A 27,325-nucleotide genomic window follows, 5' to 3' on the forward strand; every position below is an offset into this window, starting at 1 on the left:
TAGAAACACAAAGGACAGAGAAGCGCCGGCCCTGGAAGTGAGGGCTGGGACTCCGGGTGTGGGGCGCACATCCCGGACGCTGCAGGGTTGAGCAGCACCAACAGAAACAGAGTTAAAGTGGCCAGAACATTAGTAGAGAACGGGCCGCAATCCTTCTGTTCAGTGACAGAGGCTGAAATTTGGCCTCTGCTGCTCTGACTCTCAGAAGAGGCACAGCAAACCGCCAGGGAAAGCCGCCAGAGAACAAAAGCCTGGAAATACCGGCTCAGGGAGTGCCCATCCCCATCCCCCCTCGCAGGGGACACAGAGACTATATCCAAACAGGGCTGCCTGAGTATCAGCGCGGCAGGCCCCTCCCCCAGAACACAGAAGGCAGGCTGAAAAATCAAGAAGCCCACAACCCGGGCGCCTGGGTGGCGCAGTCATTGAGCGCCTGCCTTCGGCTTAGGGCGTGATCCCGGCGTTCCGGAAAGGAGTCCCTCATCGGGCTCCTCCGCTGGGAGCCTGCTTCTTCCTCTCCCACTCCCCTGCTTCTGTTCTCTCTCTCGCTGGTTGGCTGCCACATAAATAAATAAATAAAATCTTTAAAGAAGAAGCCCACATCCCTAAGATCCCTATAAAACAAGGGGCACGGCCTGGGACCCAGTCAATAATTTGGGCTCTGGAAACCCCGCAACCTCTCTTCATCAGAATGACAAGAAGGAGAAGCCCCCCCCAGCAAAGAAAAGACAGTAAGACTGTGGCCTCTGCCACAGAAATAATGGATATGGATGTAACCAAAGTATCAGAAATGGAATTCAGAGTAAAGATGGTCAAAATGATGAGTAGAATTGAAAAAAGTATAAATGAAAAGGTTACTGAGAATATAGAATCCCTAAGGACAGAAATGAGAGCGAATCTGACAGAAATTAAAAATTCTATGAGCCAAATGCAGGCAAAACTAGAGGCTCTGACGGCCAGGGTCGCAGAAGCAGAGGAACGGGTTAGTGAATTGGAGGATGGGTTAATAGAGGAAAAAATGAAAATAGAAGATGGTCTTAAAAAAATCCATGCCCACGAATGTAGGTTACAGGAGATTACTGACTCAACGAAACGATCCAATGTTAGAATCATCGGCATCCCCGAGGGGGTGGAGAAAAACAGAGGTCTAGAAGAGATATTTGAACAAATTGTAGCTGAAAACTTCCCTAATCTAGCAAGGGAAACAAACATTCGTGTCCAAGAGGCAGAGAGGACCCCTCCCAAGCTCAACCATGACAAACCTACGCCACGTCACGTCATAGTGCATTTCGCAAATATTAGATGCAAGGATACAGTATTAAAAGCGGCCAGGGCAAAGAAATTTCTCACGTACCAAGGCAAAAGCATCAGAATTACGTCAGACCTGTCTACACAGACCTGGAATGAGAGAAAGGGTTGGGGGAGCATATTTAAAGCTCTGTCAGAGAAAAACATGCAGCCAAGGATCCTTTATCCAGCAAGGCTGTCATTCAGAATTGATGGAGAAATAAAGACATTTCAGAATCGCCAGTCACTAACCAATTTTGTAACCACGAAACCAGCCCTACAGGAGATATTATGGGGGGTTCTATAAAAGTAAAAAGGCCCCAAGAGTGATACAGAACAGAAAGTCACAGCCAATACAAACAAAGACTTTACTGGCAACATGGCAACATTAAAATCATATCTCTCAGTAATCAGTCTTAATGTAAATGGTTTAAACCATCCCATAAACGCCACAGGGTTGCAGACTGGATAAAAAGAAATGACCCATCCATTTGCTGTCTACAAGAGACTCATTTCAAGCCCAAAGATGCATTCAGACTGAGAGTAAGGGGATGGAGTACCATCTTTCACGCAAATGGACCTCAAAAGAAAGCTGGGGTAGCAATTCTCATATCAGATAAACTGGATTTTAAACTACAGACTATAGTTAGAGACGCAGAAGGGCACTATATTATTCTTAAGGGAAGTATTCAACAAGTGGATATGACAATTATAAATATATATGCCCCCAACAGGGGAGCAGCAAGATACACAAGCCAACTCTTAACGAGAATAAAGAGACATACAAATAAAAATACATTAATAGTAGGGGACCTCAACACTCCACTATCAGAAATAGACAGAACACCCTGGCAAAGACTAAGCAAAGAATCAAAGGCTTTGAATGCCATACTCGACGAGTTGGACCTCATAGATATATATAGAACACTACACCCCAGAACCAAAGAATACTCATTCTATTCTAATGCCCATGGAACATTCTCAAGAATAGACCATGTTCTGGGACACAAAACAGGTCTCAACCGATACCAAAAGATTGAAATTATCCCCTGCATATTCTCAGACCACAACGCTCTGAAATTGGAACTCAACCACAAGGAAAAATTTGAAAGAAACTCAAACACTTGGAGACTAAGAACCATACTGCTCAGGAATGACTCGATAAACCAGGAAATCAAAAATCAAATTAAACAATTTATGGAGACCAATGAGAATGAAAATACAACAGTCCAAAACCTATGGGATACTGCAAAGGCAGTCCTAAGGGGGAAATACATAGCCATCCAAGCCTCACTCAAAAGAATAGAAAAATCTAAAATGCAGTTTTTATATTCTCACCTCAAGAAGCTGGAACAGCAACAGAGGGACAGGCCTAATCCACGCACGAGGAAGCAGTTGACCAAAATTAGAGCTGAAATCAATCAAGCAGAAACCAGAAGTACAGTAGAGCAGATCAACAGGACTAGAAGCTGGTTCTTTGAGAGAATCAATAAAATTGACAGACCCCTGGCAAAACTTATCCAAAAGAAAAGAGAAAGGACCCAGATTATTAAAATTATGAATGAAAAAGGAGAGGTCATGACGAGCACCATTGAAATTGGAAAGATTATTAGAAATTTTTATCAACAGCTATATGCCAATAAACTAAGCAATCTGGAAGAGATGGAATCCTTCCTGGAAACCTATAAACTACCAAGATTGAAACCGGAAGAAATTGATTCCTTAAACAGGCCAATTAATTATGAAGAAATTGAGTCAGTGATAAACAACCTTCCAAATAACAAAACTCCAGGCCCGGACGGTTTTCCTGGGGAATTCTACCAAACATTCAAAGAAGAAATAATACCTATTCTCCTACAGCTATTTCAAAAAATAGAAACAGAAGGAAAGCTACCAAACTCATTTTATGAGGCCAATATTACCTTGATCCCCAAACCAGGCAAAGACCCCCTTAAAAAGGAGAATTACAGACCAATTTCCCTAATGAATATGGACGCCAAAATCCTCAACAAGATACTCGCTAATAGAATCCAACAGTTCATTGAAAGGATTATCCATCACGATCAAGTGGGATTCATACCTGGGATGCAAGCGTGGTTCAATATTCGCAAATCAATCAGCGTGATAGATCATATCAACAAGAAAAGACTCAGGAACCATATGATCCTCTCAATCGATGCAGAAAAAGCATTTGACAAAATACAGCATCCTTTCCTGATTAAAACCCTTCAGAGTGTAGGAATAGAAGGTACATTTCTCAATCTCATAAAAGCCATCTATGAAAAGCCTACTGCAAATATTATTCTCAATGGGGAAAAGCTGGAAGCCTTTCCCTTAAGATCAGGAACTCGACAAGGATGCCCACTCTCGCCACTATTATTCAACATAGTACTAGAAGTCCTTGCAACAGCAATCAGACGACAAAAAGGGATCAAAGGTATTCAAATTGGCAAAGAAGAAGTCAAAATGTCTCTCTTTGCAGATGACATGATACTCTATATGGAAAACCCAAAAGAAGCCACTCCCAAACTATTAGAAGTTATAGAGCAATTCAGTAACGTGGCAGGATACAAAATAAATGCTCAGAAATCAGTTGCATTTCTATACACGAATAACGAGACCGAAGAAAGAGAAATTAGGGAATCCATCCCATTTACAATAGCACCAAAAACCATACGTTACCTTGGAATTAACTTAACCAGAGACGTAAAGGACCTATATTCTAGAAACTATAAATCACTCTTGAAAGACATTGAGGAAGACATAAAAAGATGGAAAGATATTCCATGCTCATGGATCGGAAGAATTAACATAGTTAAAATGTCCATGCTACCCAGAGCAATCGACACTTTCAATGCTATCCCGATCAAAATACCAAGGACATTTTTCAAAGAACTGGAACAAACAGTCCTTAAATTTGTATGGAAACAGAAAAGGCCCCGAATCTCCAAGGAACTGTTGAAAAGGAAAAACAAAGCTGGGGGCATCACAATGCCGGATTTCGAGCTGTACTACAAAGCTGTGATCACAAAGACAGCATGGTACTGGCACAAAAACAGACACATAGACCAATGGAACAGAATAGAGAGCCCAGAAATGGACCCTCGGCTCTTTGGGCAACTAATCTTTGATAAAGCAGGAAAAAACATCCGGTGGGAAAAAGACAGTCTCTTCAATAAGTGGTGCTGGGAAAATTGGACAGCTACATGCAAGAGAATGAAACTTGACCACTATCTCACACCATACACAAAAATAAACTCCAAATGGATGAAAGACCTCGATGTGAGACAGGAATCCATCAAAATTCTAGAGGAGAACATAGGCAAAAACCTCTACGACATCGGCCAAAGCAACTTTTTTCATGACGCATCTCCAAAGGCAAGAGAAACAAAAGATAAAATGAACTTATGGGACTTCATCAAGATTAAAAGTTTCTGCACATCCAAGGAAACAGTCAGAAAAACTAAGAGGCAGTCCACGGAATGGGAGAATATATTTGCAAATGACACTACAGATAAAGGACTGGTATCCAAGATCTACAAAGAACTTCTCAAACTCAATACACGAGAAACAAATAAACAAATCAAAAAATGGGCAGAAGATATGAATAGACACTTTTCCAATGAAGACATACAAATGGCTAACAGACAGATGAAAAAATGTTCAAACTCATTAGCCATGAAGGAAATTCAAATCAAAACCACACTGAGATACCACCTTACGCCACTTAGAATGGCAAAAATAGACAAGGCAAGAAACAGCAATTGTTGGAGAGGATGTGGAGAAAGGGGATCCCTCCTACATTGTTGGTGGGAATGCAAGTTGGTACAGCCACTCTGGAAAACAGTGTGGAGGTCCCTTAAAAAGTTAAAAATTGAGCTACCCTATGATCCAGCCATTGCACTACTGGGTATGTACCCCAAAGATACAGACGTAGTGAAGAGAAGGGCCATATGCACCCCAATGTTTATAGCAGCAATGTCCACAATAGCTAAATTGTGGAAGGAGCCGAGATGCCCTTCAACAGATGACTGGATTAAGAAGTTGTGGTCCATATATACAATGGAATATTACTCAGCTATCAGAAAGAACGAGTTCTCAACATTTGCTACAACATGGACAGCACTGGAGGAGATAATGCTAAGTGAAATAAGTCAAGCAGAGAAAGACAACTATCATATGATTTCTCTCATCTATGGAACATAAGAACTAGGATGATCGGTAGGGGAAGAAAGGGATAAAGAAAGGGGGGGTAATCAGAAGGGGGAATGAAACATGAGAGACTATGGACTATGAGAAACAAACTGAGGACTTCAGAGGGGAGGGGGGTGGGGGAATGGGATAGACCGGTGATGGGTGGTAAGGAGGGCACGTATTGCATGGTGCACTGGGTGTTATACACAACTAATGAATCATCGAGCCTTGCATCAGAAACCGGGGATGTACTGTATGGTGACTAACATAATATAATAAAAAATCATTAATAAATAAATAAATAAATAAATAAATAAATAAATAAAATAAAATAAAAAAAATTAAAAAAATTAAAAAAAAGAACATTTCTTCACAATGAGACAGACAAAATGTACACTACAGCAGATCATTTCAACAATGGCAGCATTAGACTATAAGATAATATGATTGTGACTATCAACTATTAATTTGAATCCAATTAAATAGCTATAATGGAAACTAATCAGTTGGGATATATTATTATGTAACCTATCTGACCAGTAAACGAAAGACAGCCAAGTGTTTTGTATGTTAGCATCACAGGAACATTTCTTAGGATACAGCACTCTCTTTTTTTCTGAAGTACTCTATATTTAACTTATTTCCAAGACAAAAATATTCCCATGAAGAAATATACATACTAACATAATTAGAGAAATACAGAAAGTAAACTTAGTTATAAATTATCAAATTTGCTTGTGATTTTTCAATCTCTTCTTGCTTATTACACCTATCAGAACAGTGTTTGGTTTAGGATAAAATAAAACAAAAAAGTCCCACTGAGAATCACTGTCATTTGGGACCACAAAAAGTTAAATGAAATTTTATACCAAAGACTGTTATCATTTGGAATACACTAATCTGCATAATTGGCTAGTTACTTTGAAAATTTATTCTTGAGTATAATTTAATTTAATGGGTAGTTACATATAATTTTCTATATATGTACATAATTCATGAGTTATTTCTGTATATTTATCATTTTAAAATCATTTAAAGTTATTCAAATAAAAGAAACTTATCTTTAATTTTATCTACATGTAATAGAAATGTTTTCTAGAACAAACTATATAAAAGTTTTAAAAATTAAGGTTTCATTAATTTTTTTTAAGTAATTAACACTTGTTAAGGATATGCCACACACTTAGGATTTTGGAGACTCTAGGATTTTGTGAGGCTCATTAATCATGATCAAGTACACCTTGAAAAAAAATCCTACGCCAATGAAAAGAACTATTCAACTATAGTAATAAATCATCAATTCACAAGGAAATGTGGGGCCTCGGTTTTTATAGGTTCATCGGAAAGACCTGCACACCATAAACACATATACTTGGTATTGGTGTTACTGCTTTTAAAACATGGGGAAAGGGAAAAAATCCTATCTTCCAAGTAAAAAGATTAATTCAAGGTTCCAAATTTTGAGAATAATGGACTCATAGTTTCTTAGGAACAGGCATGTATCTTTAAGGAAGTCTCTCTGGAGGCCTGATGCAATTGTTCAAATGACAGAGAACAAAAATCGTAACCAACTTTTCAAAGGTAAAAACACTTGTAGTGGAATAAATGTGAAAGTTTCTATTTTACGTTTGTTTGAAATGCTCTTTGAAGAGCAATATTTTTTTTAAACTAAGCAAATATTTTCTCATGTTTCATTAGGAAAAAAGAGGCTATCACACTGCAGTTGCAAGTTGCAATTTTACATGAAGAAGTTTTTCATTCATAATGATGCTATGTTTCTCCATTCACCTGTTAGGGTCCCACATTTTTCCTATTCCGACAGTGAGATTTCAGAAAATGGCCTCCAATTTCTGAACACATCAATGAGCATGTACTAGACAGTAAGGTTCAGTAGAGCTTCTGGAATGCTGGGAACACCAGGGAAAATGTGTGAAACATAACATATAGCAACTTACCCTGTCTCAGCCCACCTCTAGCTGTTTGAAATTGTTTCTACCATATGTGTCAAATAATTCAACTGTCTGACAGCTCTAAAAGGTATGCAAGTAATATCAGGAATGGTATCAGATGCTAAAGAACCTAAGGTCCACTGCACTGGGAAAAGTAGAACAATGGAGAAGCTCGAAACCCAAAGAAACGTAAAACAGAAACTTGCACATAACATAAAGACTTAGACATGCAACATCCCATCCAATAATTAAAATAAATAAAGTGTCCATATGTCACGGTAGAGTGTCTGGAATTCTTAGTGGAATAGTTTCTGACAGTGTTCTGAGAAATTAACTCTGTTCACTCACACTAAATAATCTCAAACCAGATTATGATAATCATCCAGTTTTAGGTGGAAGAAGATTTTTATTCTCATTAACCTGTTAACAGATAAGAATGTTAGTAATGCCATGTAGTACCATTTTATGTAAGGGACTAGAGGGATATAGTCCTCCAGTTTCAATAATTTCCTAATACATATTATTTGTTGTTCTTTCTTCCTACAAATTTTCATTTCAAACAAATATACTTTCATCACATACTTTTCTTCTTGAATCTACTTGAGTTTTCACTGTTTTACAAACTTTCTGTTATAATTATATATGTCCTCAGCTGAGTGGTATGTTAAAATCCCAGGAGAAAAAGTAGGAAAAAAAGGAAGACACTAGGAACAGGGCCAAGTATAGGAGGTAAACTCTGCTTCAATGCAGACTCATAATTTCAATTAATAAAGAGCTATAAATCAAATGAAATATAGGAAAAATACTTATGTTTGCCAATTTTATACAAAATGCTGACATTCAGATAATATAAAACACTCCAATGATGTCATCAGTAACAAACTGGTTATGAAGATTATGAAATCAAAGGATTTAAGATTAGATACTGCACCAAAAAAAAGTTGTTATATTCTGAGAAAGCTTAAACAATGAAACTTGATAGAGGTTTTCCTCTTTTTGACAACAACCTTAAACATTGTCAAAAGATTACCAACAATGATTTGTAAAGATGAAAGTTCTTCTAAATTGTCAATAATATATATTAACCACGCTAGAGGAAAGATTGAATTACCCTTTATTTTCCTCTATGAAAAGTACTACAAAATTGTTTTCATTTGAAAAAGTGATCAAAGTATATGCAAGCATAAAATGTAAGAAAACAGTATTTTAGAGGTATGACAGACAATTAATAAAAATATAATATTATACTTTTGAATTTGGAGGATTATTGTACTATTTGTAAGTTTTCTTAATAACTTTTTGTGATTTTTTAATTGTAAATAAATAATCACTTTATACCTAATTTTTTATTTGGAATTTGGAATTCTTTTTCTTAGAATTCTCTAACTTACATGCACTTTAGGCTACACAGATCCTGGAGCCATTCCTATTTTGAAATTGTACATCAATCAGCAACTTGGAAGGAACAGAAAATAACACAGACACCAGGAAGAAACAGACAGCAAAGGAGACAAAAGTAAGCAGACAGCCAAAGACTGATGATTAGAATTCTATCAAGCTGCAGGGGGCTCAGGAACTAGGATGCTTTCCTGGTTCTCAGAGTGGCCTTTAACTTGAAGAAGAAAATGCAGAATTCTATTGTGTAAAGGTGTCACAGTCACCCAAGGCAAAAGATAATCCCATTTTTAGGGTAGTAAGATTATTTCCAAACCCCACAGATGGCTTGGGAGGAGACTCTTAGGACTGTAGAAGCCCTCTTCTTATCAGCAGGATTAGGAATAGCAGTTTCATTTTAACTTGAAAGGTCTTAAGAGTACATCCTTGACCATTTGTTTGATGTAAGGTCACAGGATTTCCTCTGATTATAAGTCACTGACTGGTGTAACTACATCTTTTCAAGAAACTATACCCATGCCATTGAGTCTATAATTTTCAGTTTCATTTTCTGTTAAATAAAATTAAAACTAGAAGAATCTCACAAAATAACTTGCTTGTGGACTCCTTCTATGTTTCTGACATTTTCCAACCATTTATATTAGTGTTTTCCATATAGAATGGTCGATTTTTAACCATTTTGACCTATAAAAAATGGTCATTTTATAAGATTCATTTATAACCTACAAAAACAGAAATATTTATATACTTTGCAACTAATTTTATTTTTAACACTTTAATTTTTCTCTTTAAAACACAATCAATTTAGTTTCCATGGAAAAAAATTATCTTTTTCTGAATGTATCTTATGTAGATTTAAATAATGTTTAACTAAACAAAGGTGCTGACAATAACCACCATCTGTATTACAGGTTTAGTGAAATCTATAATATGCTGTTCAGACTCCCCTTTGGGACTAAAGGCCTTATTCCTCCAGTTCCTGGGAGTGTGTACAAACAGCCCCCAGCAGCCAGCCCTCCTTGGGAACTGCCTGTGCTAAAGAGAAAGCCATTTCTGGGGCAGCCCACAGCCAGTGACCAGTCAAGATAGCAGCGGGGTGGGGGGGGGGGGGTAGGAGGGGGGTAAAGTCTGTCTGGGCCTGCCAGCCCCCAAGTAGAAAAATCTCTAAAAAGACATTCTAGATTCACTTTTTTTGTGGAGGTGGACCACAGGTTTTTTGAGACTGCGAAGTAGCCCAACTTCTCCCTCTGCTTAAAGCCTGCTTCCTTCCCTCACCTTCTACAGATGTTAATAGCACTCCCTAACAAACTTCCGGTAAGCCAATCTCCATCTCAGAATCTGCTTCCCAAGCACCTTAACTGTGAATAAAACAACTGACTCTTTATTGTAATAACTTAAAATTTATAGGAACAAAGGTACATAAGAACACCACAGAGGAGCCAGCTTGCAGGAAGCTTGCACATGGTCTGGGCCATGATCAGTATGTTTCACAAAGAACACGGAGGAATTGGCAGATCCATTAAAAGATCCCTGAAGAGATCTACTATCCTCTACTGAGCTTGGTCAGGATTGCCTATAGCATTGTAGGAGAGGGCGTCTGGATGGCAAATCTTTTCTAGTTATAATTCATCCTATGAACACAAAGGCTAAACAATGGAATCAATTAATTTGACTCCTTCAATGAGTAAGTCAGATCATCCACACAGTAATCTAATTTACCACTGAGATATGTCTGTTACGTGGACAGGAAACTCCCAAGTGGTGCAAGGACAGCCTATCGCATTTTGATGTGACTCTCACCATAAACTGAGCAAAGAATGCTTCAAATGTTTCTTTGACCCTTTTATTTTCCATAGTACTCTTGTTTATAAGTAAAGAATTGAAAATTATAAAGCATATATCATAGTGGAAAACCACTATGCGTCAAAAAACTGAGGAAATTCAAGATGTTTATACTCAAGAAGAAATGCATGTAATTTTTATGAATAGTCCATTTAATTACATATGTACTAATTCCTATTAGTAAGAAGAAACCAGGGATAAGGAGCAGTTTTGGTATATCCACATATTTCTAGGCCGATTGCCTGTTCTACACTCTTTGAAGAGACAGCATAACAATCCCAACAGAATATTTTGGCTGTCTTCATGAGCAAGGGTGAAAAAACAAAAACAAAAAACAAATCTGGAGGCTGGAATGTCATCTTATGACAGACATTGTGGAATGGACAAATAAGTTCAGTATGTATTTTACTAGAGGATCAAAGTAGGACTTCACTACCAAGCAAATTCTCAAATTAGTCTTTTCTGTTTTTGCCAGCATGTATATACATCTCTAGAGTCTATCTCCTCAGGTATAAGCACATTATAATCTAAAAATGTATCTGAATTTCTATTCTTCCGTAAATTAAAAATAAACCTCAGAAACCAAATAAATATCCTCATAGTGTTACATCATATCTTTGACTTTTGTGCAGACTGCAGGCATGACCATCATTCTTTATGTCAACTAAATTAAATTGGGGGGGGGTGCCTGGGTGGCTCAGTCAGTTACGCATCCAACTCTTGGGTTCAGCTCAGATCGTGATCTCAGGGTGGTGAGATCAAGTCCCATGTCAGGCTCTTCACTGAGTGTGGAGCCTGCTTGGAATTCTTTTCCTTTCCCTCCGTCCCTCCTCCTGCCCACTCATGCACACGCGCACTTGTTCTCTCAAAAAAAAAAAAAAAATTAAGGTAGGAGTCCTAAAGAAACCAGATAATCACCATATATATTTATTTAGATGAACAAGACAGCCTGCATAAGCAAAAAAATGAGACACATAAGGACTAGTATGCATTCTGGAAAGAAATTCCCAGAAGGTTCAGCTAATTACTACTCTAAAACAACTGCCTATATTCAGATGCCAACTGAAAGATTAAACCTGTGGCTATGGCCATATTATTTGCCTCTTTAACACCACAGACAATGTGTCTGCATTGACTGTGCTTGCAGCAGGGCATCAAGCATCCTGTCAAGCATTCTGCAAAGGATGATTTTGAGGGAATACGGTGGCTTTCGGGGAGAAAAAAACTGCAGGGTAAAAATCTCAGAATGTTTTTTCCTTAGGTTATTTTGTACTTGTGAATGAAAAACCTACTGTCTTATGCCCTCCCTCTATATATACACGCAAACACACACACACTTCATACTGATGAAATTATTACCAAACCATGATGATTGTGGTTTCTGAAAGTCAGATGTTGTCTTGACTCATGACTAATTCAGATGACTAAAATAAATTCAAACACTTTACACTATAAAATGAAAAAGAAAAGCTTTTATATATGTTCCTCCACCATGCACAAGGCAAGTGTATGTGCGGAATATGCACAGATCAGAAGAGAATCTTTTCCACAGAGTAGCCTTTAATTTTCACTTTATTTCAAAACAAGAATGAGACTTTCTCATGCAGAAAAGGGGAGAAGGACATTTGAAGCAGATGGAACACGGAATGTAATACATAGAAATGCAAAAGAGCAATGGACATACAGGGAACAGCACATCAGCTCCGCCAAAGGCCACAGCTCTGATCCAACAATCACATACATTCTCCTTCATCATCTGTTGTCTACAACATAGGCACCCCTGTGCTCGGCATGTGCCCCTAGAAACACTCAGGCCAACCTTTCACCAAGACCAACCTATCATGCGTAGCAGCTCAAATGTCATGCTGAACTCCCAAGACACAATCTCAGAAGGAAGTTTTAAAGATGAATTAAGAAAAATATATCAGGGGTGCCTGGGTGGCTCAGCCAGTTAAGTGTCTTCCTTCAGCTCAGGTCATGATCTCAGGGTCCTGGGATCGAGCCCTACGTCAGGCTCCCTGCTCAGCGAAGATCTGCTTCTCCCTCTGCCACTACCCCCCACTCATGCTCTCTCTCTTTCTCTCTCTCAACTAAATAAATAAAATCTTAAAAAAGAAAGAAAAACATATCAAATACCATAAATTAATGAGAACTACAGGCCATGACAAAATGGAAGAGCATTTCCATATTTTGTGTTTCCTAACTGCAGTTCCGCAACATAGCCCAACTTTGTCATACCTTGGCGCCTTTCTGTAACCTGTCCCCTCTAGGAAAGTCTTCCTCTCCATGCTTCTACCCAGCCAAGTGTAATTTTCGTTTTGTGCCTAGCTCAAAATGTTACCTGCTCTGTAAAACCTTTCTCCAATCTTGTTCTTTAATGTTTGAACAACCTAGACATCATTTTATATGTTTATTGTAATTTGTAATACTGGTTTTCAAATTTCCCCTCATCCTGCCCCTCCTTCCCTCCTCTGCCCCAGATTATGACATTCTAAAGGACGGAGAGTGTGATTTATTCTTTTTCTATCTCATACTTAGTATAGTACTTTATAAACAGAAGGTTCCCAGTAGATATATGACAGATAAATAAATAATTTCTAGACTTGTGCTTATTGTTCTTGATTTCTTTTATTTAGATTTAGAAAGACAGGTATCTCACTTGGTAAGGATGATAATACTGGCTGATATATAACACCTCACCTTCCTGCTCCAACAACGGCTGATTTATGAATGACTGGACTTAATTCTCTAGTGAACAGCTGGCAGAAGTCTCTGAAATTCCACAAGGAATGCCCTTGGAATCACATTTTTGCACTGTGGACATAGAGTCAAAGTTTGCTCTCACCTGTAACTCTTATCATCCCTCTGGATGACAGGACAGAGTTGTAGCCTTAATTTCACCATATATTACTTCAGAAAATACATCTATAGTATAAATGGTTCATATGACCTTCTTAAAATTGCATACAAACACATGCACATACACTTAAGGAAAAGAAAAAAAAAAAAAAACCTTTGTTCCTCAAGTTATTTAAAGACCCTACTACAACAGTAATTCAGTCCTAGACCACAAGTTTGGCTCCATAAATAAGTATGAGAGTGAAGAAGAATCTTTTCCTTCTCAATTAGGAAATCTTTCCCTATAACATGAAGAGAAATAAGTCCAGGGATTGGTTTCTTTATATCATATATTCTCCCAGCAGCTTTATATATCCCTTCTTTTAGCTTTTTTTTTTTTTTTTTTTAAGATTTTATTTATTTATCTGACAGAGAGACAGCCAGCGAGAGAGCAAACACAAGTAGGGGGAGTGGAAGAGGAAGAAGCAGGCTCCCAGCAGAGCAGGGAGCCCAATGTGGGGCTTGATCCCGGAACCCTGGGATCATGACCTGAGCCAAAGGCAGACGCTTAACAACTGAGTCACCCAGGCACCCCCCTTTTTTTAGCTTTATAAACACTTATATACATAATTTCATCTTCACTCATCCATTCCATAATTTAACAACTAACAGAAAGAAATGATGATTAAAAAAAATTCTAATCAAACTACTTGATCTACTGGTCTTTGTTTATGTTTTAATTAGTACCACATTCACACTAATTTTTAAACTACCTACTTAGTGTGAACCTCGTTATCCAACTCAATCCATTCCTGAGTTTTGTGTGCTGAGTATTAAGATATAAAAGGCTTGTCAGAAACAGTCTCGGGATCTCTGGTCCCTGAGTTGGGAAGGTGAGGGACACCATACACAAGAAAGGATGATAGTGCAGGGAAACCCAATGGCAGCAAAAGAGGCAGAACAAAATAGTAATTAAGAGCACAGACCTCAGAGCCAGCCTGCTGAGGTCCAAATTCTATTTCCTTTTCTATAAAATGGTGATGATAACAATACTACTTACTTCATAGAGTTATTGTGAGGATTTAATGAGCCTATATTAAAATGCTGGTACTGAACACAAGGTAAGTTCTGAGTACTTGCTATTATAAATATTATTAACAATAATATATCCCACCAAAAAACAGAACAAAACAAAAAAACATGTCAGTAGGTATCCAGTCTCTGAGTTAACAATTATTTTAACTGAAATGTACAGATTGGCCATTCTGGGATCAATGGCATCCCTGAATAGTGAACTAATCAAAAGGAGGCCATGTTTTATCTTTAAGGAGAGGTGTCATGAATTTTAAAGTTAGAAGAAAAACAATTGTGGACAGATGTATCTTTCATATAAATGTATCCTTCTTAGTTTCATGATTCTTAAATGGCAGCTAGTCCATCTAAGAACTGCATATTATATATCTGCTATTACACCAAAAGCTATAGATAAAAAACAATGCAGTATAATACATGGTCACTCTCCTCAACAAATTTTGGTGGGAAAAAAAGTCAGTTCACAGAAAGAAATTTGTCATTAAGTGATAGACACTAATTCAAAATTCAATGGGAATTCTGAAAAACGAATGATCGGTCTGGAGAGAAAGACTCTAAGGATGATAGAACAGGGTTTGAGTTCAGCTTTGAAAGGTGCGGAAAATTTAAGAATTAAGTAAGAAAGGAAGAGGAGCAGACCTCCTAGGCAGAGCGGATAATGTGGGCTGTAAGCACACACAGCTATGTTCTTTTTGGTTAGGAATGAGTGACAACGTTAAAAATGACATTGAGGGGACTGGTAGTGAGAGTGTACACCCAGAGCCTATGATTGAGGTTAGATTTTATGTTCCTCCATGTTTCCTTCCAAATGGAAATGGGTTTCCACTTTATATGAAAGGGGAAAAAATGCTTTGATAGATGACACTCTTAAAGAGATGTCAAGGCTTCAGAGAACAACCTCGAATACCATCTAGTTCTCTTGATATCTTGTACCCTGGTTTCTTTGCTTCCTTCATGTTAAATTACTATGGACATTTGCATGAAAAGGGGACCTTTGTTTCTCAGAGTTCATCTGCTCCAGTAGCCATTTACTCCTCACTTCATTGTCCCTCATCTTCTCAGCAAAAAGAGGGTGACAACTCAAAGTAGAGAACAGGGGCAAGGGCACACATACTCCCAAGGACCAGAGACTCTGTTGTCATGTAAATCAGCTCATAAATAAAAGGGAAGAGAAGCACAGAGAATAGATTTTAGAAGCAACTAAATAAAATGGTTTCCATGGGGGCAAGAGTGGCTCTTTAATATTTATCAGTGTCACTGAGTCCTTTTTGCAACAGTAATTCATCATCATAAAGCCTATTTCCACATAGTTTCTTGGGTATTGCATCACAGTGAGGGTATTCCCCTAAAAAAAGCCACTAGTGATGGCTCTTCTGGTTTCAAAATGCTAGATTACTGATAATGGAGAAGATGAACAAAACAAAAGACAATAGATGCAAACAGAAACATAACATTTTTCACAAGGAGAACTTAAGTTGAGTTGTGGAACATAATAAGGGCCCTTAATCTTTAAAATGGAAACTTACAATCACACTAACCCTATACGTCATGAATTTATAGGAAACCATACCCATATGGACAAAATGGTAAAGACTGAAATTTGATCCATTTCACTGAAATTCTCTTTGTACAACATGAATTTCATTATACTGAAATGTGCAGCAAGGAAACATGCACAACAGACTGTGAGAAAACGTTTGCTTATCTCTTTTCAAAGTGTTTAATGTGTTATGGATAAGAGAAAAGAGTCTTAAAAAGTTGCTGTCAGCAGCTACTCATTGACTGACAGATTCTTTAGCAAAAGCTAAAGGAGTGAGTAACCCTGGAAGCAGTTCATGCATGCATGCAGCATCAGTTTTAAGTGAGCCCTGGGTACACTTCACCACTGAACTCCTTCTAATGGTAAACAATTTCACCACTGTATAATAAAAGAACCACTAAGGGAACCTAAAAACTATTGAGAGGACAAAGGAAGCTGAGAAGACAAGGGTAAGCGCTTTAAAGTTATATAAGGCACCTTTCCTTCAGAAACAAGCTCGACTTCTCTCTGAGTCAAAGAATCTAGACAAGATGGAGAATAAAGACCATTATCTTACCTTTAGAGTCAGTGAGAGAGCAACAAGAGGAAATTAAAAACCAAAAGAAGTTTTTGTTTGCCATTGTTTTGGTTCCTCCCCGCCCCCCACTCTTGCCCATGATTGTATGGTCTTGCATAGCATATGATGGCATTCAATAGGGAAAGGTAGCTTGAAATGAGTGTGCCCCAACCAGCTGCCTCCCAGAGTCACCTTGAAGGCAAGAACTACAAAATCAGAAATCCCTGAAGAGCCTCTCTCTCACTACTGTAAATTTACGCTGAGAAAGCCCCATAATTAAAGAATGGTAATTAAGAAAAAATAGGGCAACGCCAGATTCACTTGGAACCTAAAATAATTTGTTTCCATATCATCTTGCTTTGTCTAGGGTCTTCCATCATTAGTTTAGATATCATAATCAAAAGACGGTAACACATTTTTGTGCCTCAAATCCAAAAGAACTAAAACTGGATTTATTATCTTCATCCCTCAAATTTCTCTCCCATGTTCTCTTGCTCAAGAAACCATTACCTTGACCATTACCAATCACCCAGACCCAAACCCCTGGTTCCTTCTCACCCACTCAGTTACCAACTCTTGTTCATTCTACTGCTTTAGAATCTCTTTCAGAATTACGCACCCCCCCCCACAAACACACTACTCCTGCCCTAATTAAGGTACTGAGAGCTCATCTATACCTTGAAACAACCCACTAACTTACTTTTGTCCCCCAGATTTATTCCTAGCTAATAAATCCCGCACATGCTACCAATTTACTTGTTTGGAAATTCCCATGGTCACTTCTCACTACCTACAGTATAAAATGAAGTATTTGATCCTTAACGGACAGTCCATGCTCCTATCCTACCCCCACACAGCTCCTCTGCACCAGTCATGCTAAACTACTACTTGTTCCTTGAACTTGACTTGTGATCTCTTGTCTCCCTGTATTGCACTATTGGTCTCCCATCCTCCCCTTGGTCTACCCTATATGCCCATCAAGTTTCATATGAAACATATTCTCCTCTATGATGTCCTTCCTGATGCAGAGTCAGGGCTCTCTCTTTCATCATCTCATTGTACCTTTATGTCCTGTACTTCACATTGCTAAAAAGAGAGGCTCAGTCTACAAATAAATGGGCATTTGTTGTAAGGACAGGAATATAAATGAGAAAGAGAGGCCCCAGGGGAATGCCAGAATACCCACGCAGTCAGGCCTCAGGGAGACAGCACTTGCTGTCCAGGAAACAGAACAGCACTGAGAACCCAGGGCAGCTCCTTGACTTGTCATCTCATCCTCCTCAGAAACAAGAATATGTTAAGCTCTTTTTTCATATCCTGTCTTTATTATACCACAGTATATTCCAGCTTCTGTTCCCATTATCAACTGCCTCACCTCTTCTATATATTGAGTTCGAACTATTTGGAAGAGAAGATCTTATCAATGCAATTAGGCACCACGATCTCTACTGAGATCTTCTTTCCTACCACCCTGCCCCACAGGACACTGTCCAGATTGTAGATATGCTGTGTTAGCGGCAGGTCAAGTCAGCTGAAGCCAGAGTGGCAAATCCAGTGGATAGCAGCATGTGATCGATGGTGAAAGAATCTCATACAGGGGTTGTGGAGTGGCAGCATTCTGAGACTTGCCATATCCAATATAACCTTGTATATAATTTACAAGGAACTTATCACACTGTGACTTATCACACTTTTTATTACACTTGCTTGCTTGACTGCATGACTATCTTCCTAAAAGACTGTGAGCTCTTCGTGAAAACTTTTATCCTCTTTGCTACAGATCTACACTAATATAGCAGGTACACAGTAAATGTTTGCTGAATAAATGAATGATTTAAGGGTACACACACATATGTTAAAGAATTTTATTTTGACATAGAAAAGTTTATTTTATTAATAAAATTGTTGTAAGTATCTGCTTTTATATCCCATTAGCTGAAGCATGTTATTCAAACCTTCACTGTAAAACTCCTGGAGAACTATCGAGTGGAAACTCCCTTAAATCATGGGCACAGAAACCCAACACCAAAAACAGCAGTTCCAGACCTGCCTGTCATGAAATCATAGACTATCAGGGCTGGAAGAGATCTGATAGCCATGTCCTCAACTTCTGAGAGCCATGTCCATCAGCACACATACAACAGGTACTATTTACATGAATAACACACTTCTCCATAGGTAAAGGGGACCACAAGCTCTCCTCAGTTCACTGTATGCACAATGCAAGTCCACTTCTTTCCCACAGATCCATTTCGCAGTTGAGACACTTGATAACACCTTAAGATCAGGAAACCTAAGCCTTTAGAAGATAAATTGTTTGTTCAAGATCACACAGCTCCCTAATGGCAAAGACAGATTCCAGGCCTCCTCATCCAGCCAACATTCTTTTCTAGCTCTGTTTACCATTCCTGAGTTCCAAAGGCCCAAACTAATGTTTTGGCCTAATATTTTAATGCAAATGTCCAACTTAACCATTTGCCACCAGAGGCAAGAGCAAACATAAGTGCACTCAGAGAATTCAGCAAATTGCACTTAAGGGAAAACACCCATTTGCATATAATGTAGGGGCAAGGGCAAGAGCAGAGACACAGGAAAAAGTACAACTCTAAGAAATTCTTCTTGTAATTCAGTGAATTGGTCATTCAGTAAGTTGACTTCTGGCAAACTGACCTACAACTACTACCTAAATACATAGCTGTCAAACACACATAGTTAGAGTTCTGAGCTAACTCAGAAGTCTCAGGTAAGCCATGATCTGTTCATATAAAATAGTGCATGATATAAAGCACAGTAATTGTTCTTTTCCAACCTAGCTAACATTCGATTGTTTTATAATTTAAAAAATACCAGATACCCAATTAATTTAAGCCCATTGTTTTCCAGGCTTTTAAGTTACAAATTAGCAAGTTTCTGCTATACATACACTTAGCATATCTGTGGTAATTGAGAACAGCATTTGGAGGCTTACTAATAGCAAGCACATGAAGGGAAATATGAAATGCTGGTTACATTCATGGATTAAAACAAGAATCTGTGGTGTGTGAAATATTTGGTATTTAAACTAAGAGCCAATGAAGATCAACATCAAAAGAAAATTTAAATTACTATGAATTATACGTTTGCAGAATCCAGAGTAAAAAACAAGGAAATGCAACTGAGAAATAAAAATGACCAAAATATTGGCCTACATTACGTTTAAAATGCATACTACATTCTTCACTAATCTTAGAGTTATTACTTAAATCACCAAGCTAAAAGCTACATTTATACTACTTTTCACTACAGGAGTACACATACGTATTGAGTATAAATATACCTGAATGCAAAGAAAATAATTGAGAAAAAAGAAATCCCAGACTCTCTCCATTCACTCTTAATTGCCGAGTTTAGGAAATCCGGTTCTATCCACATCTTCCTTTTGTCTCCAGGAAAGCACATGGAATAGAGAGCTAAGATGGGGATTCAGTAATAACCAAGGTGGGCATTTTCATAATTTCCACTCATTCTTCACATCAGGTTTTCTATCACTCTCAAAACTCTTTACCTTTGGATTGTTGTTGTTCTTTCCTTCTAAAATGGTCTTTTTTTTTTTTTTTTAATGTTCAATTAGCCAGCAGTGTTCAACGATTCTAAAATGTTAATTTCTCGGGGTGCCTGGGTGGTGCAGTCATTAAGCGTCTGCCTTCGGCTCAGGGCGTGATCCTGGCGTTATGGGATCGAGCCCCACATCAGGCTCCTCCGCTGAGAGCCTGCTTCTTCCTCTCCCACTCCCCCTGCTTGTGTTCCCTCTCTCGCTGGCTGTCTCTATCTCTGTCAAATAAATAAAATAAAATCTTTAAAAAATTAAATTAAATAAAATGAAATGTTAATTTCTAAGAATCAGCTTCTGCTTTTTCTGCTTACCAATCCACTGACCTCTTTCTCTTGAGAGAGAATCCAGAGAAATTCCTTCAAAGCAGGAAATAACTAGGATACTAGGCCTCACCCATACTCCTCCCAGGATGCAGGATTTTCTTGAATTTTTACTGGGACTGGATACTATTTCTGGACCCTGCATCTGACTTCTCTGAGGAAGCCACTTCCCCTCTACCCCACAAGAGGATCCACAAACCATGCCTACTTTGTACTATAGTTGCCAGAAAAAATACAGGTTTCCATTAAATCTGAAATTCAAATAAATGATGAAAACTTTTTTTTTTTACTATAGCTATGTTCCATGCAAAATTTGGGACATACTTATATTTTTAAAATATACATTATTTACCTGTAATTCCAAATTTAATTGTATCTTTTATTTGGTAAATCTAACAATCCTTACTTGTAGCCCTCCCTCCTTTTGAAAGCTTCTACTTCATTTTCCTCTAGGTTTTTCTCTCTGGAGTAACTGTTTGGCCCTATGTTCCTTATTGTTTTATATTTCTTTGGGGGATTTCTTATGAAAGACACAAATGTATGTGCATGAGTACATATGAGCAAACACATGTAATCAAAACAGTTTGATGTCAATAACCACAATAACATAGGGCTGAAGGAGAAGACACTGTCAAGTGCCCCTCAAAAATTTTCTTATAATTTTCCATGTCATCCAACAGAAAATTCTTCCAAAATGGTCCTTCATTCTATAATTTATGTCAATATGGCTCTTGAGAAGATAGTACTAGAGACAAGGCCTTCTTTGGTAAGGCTTACTGTGCAAGCTGAATTGGTAGCCAGATCCAAGCATATATTGTCACCTGGTAAATAGAAATTGCCCAGATTTTGACTTGGCATAGTCAAGTCCTAAACTAAATATTCTGTTAGAACATTCTGACCTATCCAAAACTCTACACATTTTGTCAACACTCTAAATATAAAAAAGAAAAGAAGCCAATAATTGCTGTCTCCCTCAATTTTCATTTTTCCTTGAGCTTTCTCCATTTGCATTAAAGCTACAAGAAAGGAGAAGAGCCGGAAAGAAAATACTATGCCATACACACACACACACACACACACACACACACACACACACACACACACACATATTTCAACTTGAAAGAAAAAAATACATTAGAAAATATACACTAAAATGCCAGTTCAACCAAAATAATCAGTAAATCATGGATTTTCTTAGTGAATGTATGGATAAAAATGATTTCCTAAAAAACAAATTCTCTAAAAAGCCAGAAGTCAAAATAGCCTAGAAATAATACCTGCTTTCTTCTGCCTCTTTTCTAAAGACTGATGCTCCAAGATGATGGCTCCAATGATGGCAGTTGTTCCCACTGCTGGCTTTCCTACAGCCAGAATTACAGAGAAATTATACAGGACAGGAAGGAAAGGTGGCTTTCTTTCCTATTTTCTCATAAAGAAAACTAAAATAACTAAGTACAAAATGTGTAAAGAGGACATATTGGCAATATTTGATATCTTTTAAGACTCTAGGCTATGCATTTATAAGATTTAAACTAATTCTTTTTTTATATTTTTTTATTATGTTAGCCACTATACAGTACATCCTTAGTTTTTGATCTAGTGTTTCATGATTCATTATTTGCGTATAATACCCAGTGCTCCATGCAATATGTGCCCTTCTTAACACCCATAACCAGCCTATCCCAGTCCCTCACTCCCCTCCCCTCTGAAGCCCTCAGTTTGTTTCCCAGAGTCCATAGTCTCTCGTGGTTCATTCCCCCTTCTGTTTAACCCCCCTTCATTCTTCTCTTCCTTCTCCTACCTATCTCCCTGCTATTTCTTATGTTCCATAAATGAGTGAAACCATATGATAATTGTCTTTCTCTGCTTGACTTATTTCACTTAGCATAATCTCCTCCAGTCCCGTCCATGTTGCTGCAAATGTTGGGTAATCGTTCTTTCTGATGGCTGAGTAATATTCCATTGTATATATGGACAACATCTTCTTAATCCATTCGTCTGTTGAAGGGCATCTCGGCTCCTTCCACAATTTAGCTATTGTGGACAATGCTGCTATGAACATTGGGGGTGCATATGGCCCTTCTTTTCCGTCTGTATCTTTGGGGTAAATACCCAGCAGTGCAATTGCTGGATCATAGGGTAGCTCAATTTTAACTTTTTAAGGGACCTCCACACTGTTTTCCAAAGTGGCTGTACCAACTTGCATTCCCACCAACAGTGTGTAAGAGGGATCCCCTTTCTCCACATCCTCTCCAACATCTGTTGTTTCCAGCCTTGTCAATTTTTGCCATTCTAACTGGTGTAAGGTGGTATCTCAATGTGGTTTCGATTTGAATTTCCCTGATGGCTAATGATGTTGAACATTTTTTCATGTGTCTGTTAGCCATTTGTATGTCTTCATTGGAAAAGTGTCTGTTCATATCTTCTGCCCATTTTTTGATTTGCTTATTTGTTTCTCGTGTATTGAGTTTGAGAAATTCTTTGTAGATCTTGGATACTAGCCTTTTATCCGTAGTTTCATTTGCAAATATCTTCTCCCATTCTGTGGGCTGCCTTAGTTTTTTTGACTGTTTCCTTGGCTGTGCAGAAGCTGTTTATCTTGATGAAGTCCCACAAGTTCATTATTTTCTTTTGTTTCTTTTGCCTTTGGAGAAGTGTCATGAAAAAGATTCTTCTAATAGGAGTAGTGACAAGAGAACACTTTTCATATATGTAGAGAATATAAATATCAGGCCACAAATTCAAACATGTGAGAAATAATCAACTCTTCTATAAAGCAACTTAATTTACATTTCAAGCTTCCCCATAAGCCAATGGGAAACTTACGGTCAGGCATTAAAGAAGTTCTATGGCCCATGCCTATGTTTAGAGATGCTATACCAAAGGGCTGATGTAGCACCAAGATGTTGGGGAGCTATGGTTACCTATAGAGCCTATTAAATAAATTAGTGGGTCTGGTACACCCAGATTAGCACTGAGATAGATGTCTTATGACTCTCTCAGCCTCTTCATATCCAGCAGCCTCTGATAATTTCTGCCATGCTTGGAAAGCTTTTGCAAGGCTGCCTGTTGTCTTGCCAAACTGGATACCCTACAAAGTCTCTACTCCCTTAGATCCACCCCATAGGCAGTCAAAAATCAAGGCAGCTCTGCTATGTTCTTGGGGCCATACACCCCTCCCATTTTCCTTCTCTAAGTAAATGTTAAAGATATATCAGAGGGAAATCATTTTCATCTCACGATTCTTTAAGAGAACTACTTTATAACCAGTAATTGCCATCCATTAAGTCCTTAAAGACAGGTGGACTATTTCTATTGTCTTGCCACAGGCCTCCCTGAGTTCAGGCATTACATAATCACTGTCCACGGGAAGTAGGTAATGGGATGAAGGGGGAAAATGCAGAAGACAAAAACTCACAGACTAATATCTCAAAATATCACAGAACCAGATAACTAAACACAAGCTCAACTAAGAGTTCCTAGTTTTAAAAGAGAGAAAACAAACCACTAATGGTCTAAAAACAAAACTTAAGTTTTTATGTGTTTTTTTTAATGTTTGACCTCGAAAAGGTCCACTGCGAAGAATATTTTCAAAGAGTGTTGACTGAAAGATAAGTTTCAGGAATACACAAGAATAAGGTGTCTATATACTTTTTCATATGGTGATGATATTGATATATAAAAGATAAGTATATCAAAATATTGTCTTATATAGTTAGCCAAAATTAAATACAGAACTACTTGCTGTTATAGGTACTGATGAGCAGAAATGCCATTCTCTTTTCTGTTAAGGATAGAAATGATGGTCAACATGAAAGCAACACCTCATTCTTTACATTCTGGCAGATTTACAAACCAATAAACATCACACCAATGTTCTTTTTAGTGCACATGAACTGATGAATTTTTATTCCAAGACACATATCTCTTTTGAATAGAATATAAAAGTTATCCAAGCAAATCAAGTTGGGCAGGATGAAGCTGTAGATTTTTGAAGTGTGTGGTGTTTTACACTTATCTAAAATAGAGAAATGGACCCCACTTCATAAACAGCTTCATTTTGGCTACCCATGATAGAAGAGCTTTCTAAAGAGTAGTTCCAGAAGATGCATTTACAAAAGGGAGAATGTGAGTGAGTAGTCTTGCTCTGGGTGTGCAGGTGAACAGGAGGGACACAGAAGGCTTCTGAGTAGCTCTGAAGGACTATCTAGTATAAAATACTGATACAATGGGCCAGATCCTATGACCATCTAGCAAATGGAATATTTCAAAGGCAAACTCCCTTGACATGCTTTGCTGAAAATAGCAATAGCCTGTTTTTGCATAAGCCTCAGACATGCCAAAATATAAAAGAATTAGATTAAATTCTATATAGGGATTATGAAAAAGAAAACTGAAAAAGAAAAAGCCTTAAAGAATAAAGAATGAAAAAAATTTTTCATAATCTTCAGTTAGGATAAAGAGGGACCCTAATAGGAGGGAAGAGCTGTTTCCCATGAGCTGTTTAAATCTCAACTAGGCCAGGAGGTTAAAGCTCTTAGCAAAGGAACAATGCAACCCTGGCAGCAGAATGCTCGAAATGACCTAATGGGCCTCTTGAATTATTGCATGATTCAAAAGTCATGTGCGTCTGGTGTGTGTCCACCAAGGCTGGAGCACACGTGATGGGACAACTCATCATGGCATTGCCTGGTACCACATGTGAGTATGACAGAGCATGTTTGAAGATAATGAGTCTATTTTTAAAATGTGAGACTCCTATGACTCCTAATCCTACTTTGGAAGTCTGCTTCTTTATTCATACCTGCATGTTTAATTTTTGTTATATTTTAGAAATAGGACATTATTCCAAGGAAATAAAGAGAAAGAAAGAAAATACTGAGTCAAAAGAGTTTCTGATCATTTGCTAAAGCTTCTGGAGAAAGGAACAGAGACAACAATGATTAATGTAAGCATATATTACCTGATAGGAATAAACGTGTTTTGCTTTTTCCAAACTCTGTCAAGATGCCTTTTGTACTGAAGTAGACCATAGAGAAATGTGACATTGCCTTAGTGGTCTGCAGGTTAATTCATACTCTTCTTGGTCACAAGGAAGTAGAATCAAGTAGGTGTTGTGTTCTGCCTTTCTGTGGAACTCCCCTACATACTTATAATGGCATTCCATTTTTACTACACCAGTTTTATCTCCCTCCCTCCCAACTTTTCTTCATATTGCAACCAGAATGCTTTTTCAAAATTGCAAGCTTAATAAACACCAAAAACATGATCATGAAATAAATAATCGATAAGCAGGACTATTAAAATTAAAAACTTTTGCTCTGCAAAAGACATTATCAAAAGCAGGAAGACACAGACTAGGAGAAAATATTTTGCAGAAGACATTTTATAAAGGACTATTATCCAAAATATACAAAACATTCTTAAAGCTTAACAATAAACAAACAACCTGACTCAAAAATGGATGAAAGACCTGAACACATACTCACCAAAGAAAATATACATATAACAAGCATATGAAAAGATGTGTCCTCAGGGAAACACAAATTAAAACAAGAATGAGATACCACTACACATCTATTAGAATGTTCAATATCCATAACACTAATGACACGAAATGCTGGGGAAGATAAGGAACAATAAGAACTCTAATTCACTGGTGGTGCGAATGCAAAATAGTATAAACACTTTGTAAAGCAGTTTGGTGATTACTCACAATGTTAAACATACTCTTACCATACAATCCAGCCCCTTGGTAGGTACCCAAAGGAGCTGATAATGTATGTCCACACAAAAACCTGTGCGTGAATGTTCATAGTAGCTTTATTCATAATTGCCAAAACTTGGAAGCAATCAAGATGTCCTTCAGTAGGTAAATGAATTAACTGTGGTATATCCAGACGATGGAATGTTATTCAGTGATAAAATGAAATGAGCTATCAAGCCATGAAATGATATGGAGAAACTTTAAATGCATATCACTAAGTGAAGGAAGCCAATCTGAGAAGGCCACATACTATATGATTCGAACTATATGACATTCTGGAAAAAGGGAACTATGGAGACAGTAAAAATATCAGTGGTCACCACTGATTCGGAATTAGGGAGGAAAGGATAAATAGGCAGAGCACATAGGATTTATGGGATAGTGAAAATACTCTGTATAATACTATAATGATGGATACATGTCATTATACATTTGTCCAAACCCACAGAATATACAATACCAACAGCAAATCTTTAATGTAAACTATGAACTTAGAGTGATTATGATGTGTCAATGCAGGTTCATCAATTATAACTGATGTCTCACTCTGGTGGGGGATGTTGACAACGGGGGTGGCTATGCATGTGTAGGGGCAGGGAGTACGTCAGAAATCTCTGTATCTTCTGCTCAATTTTGCTGTAAGCCTAAAACTTCTCTAATAATGGAGTTTTAATGACAATGACAAAATGCAAAACTAAACAGATTACCCATTGCTAATGTAAAGAAAATGTCTTTTCCGTGACTCTTAGCATGAAAGCCCCTACATGTAACTTGACTCCGGCCCAAGACCTAACTCCTCAGTCTCATGCTGCCCTTCTCTGCTCATTGTGCTTCAAATTCACCTTCTTTCTACCCTTCAGACTTTATCATAATTTTAAATATGTACTTATCTGAGAATTATTGTTTTCATATATATGTGTTTGCCACTACTCTTGAACTCCATAACAATAAAG

This window comes from Ursus americanus, chromosome 13, assembly GCF_024610735.1.
Source record: "Ursus americanus isolate L20-20 chromosome 13, mUrsAme1.1.p, whole genome shotgun sequence".
NCBI classification, from domain to species: domain Eukaryota; kingdom Metazoa; phylum Chordata; class Mammalia; order Carnivora; family Ursidae; genus Ursus; species Ursus americanus.